This window comes from Phalaenopsis equestris, unplaced genomic scaffold (genome assembly GCF_001263595.1).
Source record: "Phalaenopsis equestris unplaced genomic scaffold, ASM126359v1 Scaffold001052, whole genome shotgun sequence".
Taxonomy (NCBI): Eukaryota; Viridiplantae; Streptophyta; class Magnoliopsida; order Asparagales; family Orchidaceae; genus Phalaenopsis; species Phalaenopsis equestris.
Window position 1 is genome coordinate 7,702 of NW_018165491.1, and position 2,930 is coordinate 10,631.

Genomic DNA, 2,930 nt, shown 5'->3' on the forward strand with positions numbered 1-2,930 from the left:
TATACATATAAAGGTTTTTTTTAAATATAAAAACAAAAAAAATTAATAAAATATCGCATAATTCTCATGCCACCTTATGAGCCAAATGGTTATAGTTTTAAATAACTAAGAAAACAAATTATAATTTAATCAAACATTTAGCACAAATTTTCTATTTGAATAATCCACTTAATCAGAGAAAAATATGGTGCATTTTAACTTTCTTATATTTATTTGGAAATTATTATAAATAGTAAAAATAATTAAATATTTTATATTATTTTTTGGCGCATCATCGCCTTACATGTACGTACATTTAAACGTTCTCAAATATGGAGAGTAGGTTTGTATTGTGCAACATAATTAGATCAAGCACTGCTAAATGTAAGAAAATAATATATCTTTTGCGTTTACCAAGCTTCATAAATCCATAAAGTTAAAAGAAAAATTATTCTGTCAGGACTCCTAACACAGAGAACTATTCGGAGTTCAATAAAATTACGTTACACGGCGGTGATAGAAAAAAAAATAAAATCTACCCAGTAACACAAGAGAATATTCCTCTCGTATTATTCAAATGTTATTGTGTGTTATTCAAGTGTTATTGATATATTATCGTGTTATTATAACACTGGGTATATTCTCAGAACACAGTAACATCTAAATAATAAACAATAACACCTGAATAACACAAAATAAAATAGAAGGAATATTCCCGTATGTTATCAGGCCGATTTTTATTTTTATTGTTATGTCAATACCACATGCCTGATGGGTATGCCAATCACTACATTTGTTGATCTTCAGGTATACTGGCGGATCGATTCATGGGGTCAGTCGACTGTTATCGAGCGATATTCGCTCTTTGGTTCGGAACTTCGATTGTCTGGGTCTTTGTTCTTGATCGTTCGATCCTTTTGAGATTCGAGCTGGTAATTTTGCCCTATACACATTTATATTTACCAATATACCACGACCCCATTCTTTAACATCAAATAAAAAAAATGTCACAATCACTATATATTTAGAAGTGAAACATATCTTTACTTGAATAGATTTGGTCTAGGTTTGAATCCAACACTTTACGTCCATTTTTTTTCCAATTAAATTTAATAAGTCAATTTCGAGCCAATCACGAACAAGAATGTTTAAATCAAGCTTATGACGAACATACTGTTCATGAGACAATTTTGAACGCGAGCTGATTTTGAACACGAATAATTTCGAATGAGCCAAACACAAGTCAAGCCTGAGCTCGCTTAAGCTCAGCTCATTTACAGCCCTATCCATGAGCCATATTGAGCGTCTATATGAATTAGCTTCGATTTCTATAAGGTAGTTTGTTATATTTACCTGCATGGCACTTAGGATCATTAATATAATATAAAATTACTACTATCATTTATTTTCTTAAAATGAAATCTATGTTTTCATGAATGCACAAACACACGTAAATTTAGGTGTTAGATATGTAAATACACAAGAATTTAAGTTGTGCCCTCGTAGCAGTATAAGTTTTGTGCTAAACATTTCTAAACCACAAAATTTTGTACTAAACATTTTTAATTAATTGAAAATTTAAATTTGGGGAAAGAAAAATTTCTTTTAAAAAGAGTAAACTATATTTGCCTCAATTAACTTTATTTTTAAAATTAATTTAACTTGACCTGGGATATTAAAATTTAACTTTAAATGACTATATTTATGTTTGTAAATATTATGGTAAATTTAGGTTCAATTTTAAAGTTAAAGATATTTGGTATGAAAATATAAGACTATGTTTTTCTATTTAGATAAAGAAAATTGTACTTTTTAAGTATTAAGAATTTTAGAGTTTCACATAAAAATAAAAGAATGAGACTTTATAAAAAATCATCAAAACTAATATGAATTTATAAAGTTAATATGAATTTATAAAGTGAACATGAATTTATAAAGTGAACAAATGTAAGAAGTTTTAACTTTAAGAAGAGGATAGTGAAGTTCAAAACTATTAAAGGCTATCCAGATATATTAATCTTTGCTTGAAAAAGAAAGGATTGAAAAGATCCTAAAAGAAAAGAAAAAAAAATTGTGTGAGGAGAAGCTTGAGGAGATGTCTAAACAAAATTTGACTTCACTTGAATCAATTTAAGGAAAAAACTTTATTACATTTTGTAAACTTGTATTTGTCTATTAGCATCTTAATTAATAAAGTTTTCATGAAGTTCTTTTTCATGTGGATATTCTAAGTATTTTTGATATGACAAATTACAATTCTTCTTGAAATGAAGAGAGATTCAGAAATCTTATATTTGATTACTAAGTACTCTTAGACTTAGAGCTTGAATCTAACTTATTAAAAGTTTTTTCTTAAATTTCACGGTTTTATTTATGAAACTAAAGAACAGAAGTTTGTAAGTGAATCTCTATCCTAAGTCATATGCCTTTATGTAGTAAAAGTGTCACTTGAGGACAAGTAACATTTAAGCTTTGGGGATTTTGATACACCAAATCAATCTGTTTTTTTAAGTATACATTTTATGTTTATTTTTGGTGATATTGAACTTTAAAGAAGGGTATGTTGACCTCACTTTTGGTTGAGGTCTAGAAATTTCTTTAGTAGCCTAGGTCTAGCCATAGGACTTTCCTACTGACTAGTCTTAACCTCTAGCACTTAGTAGGTAAGATCATTATGAGGGAACTCAAGGAGAGTTCAAGTAGGGCTACTTAGACTTAGGATTGACCCTGGGTGTTGGTTTGGAGCTAAGGTATACAATACCCTCACCATACCCTCACAATACCCTGGCTAAATGACCAAATCACATCAATTGGACTTATAACCATGCCAATTGGCCCAAAGAAATGTTGTATTTGCTTCATAGCAATATTTTACATCAAGTTTGACCATAAATTTGCATTGGTAAAACCTTTTGATCATCCAATTTGGTTTAAATCCAAAACCCCAAATT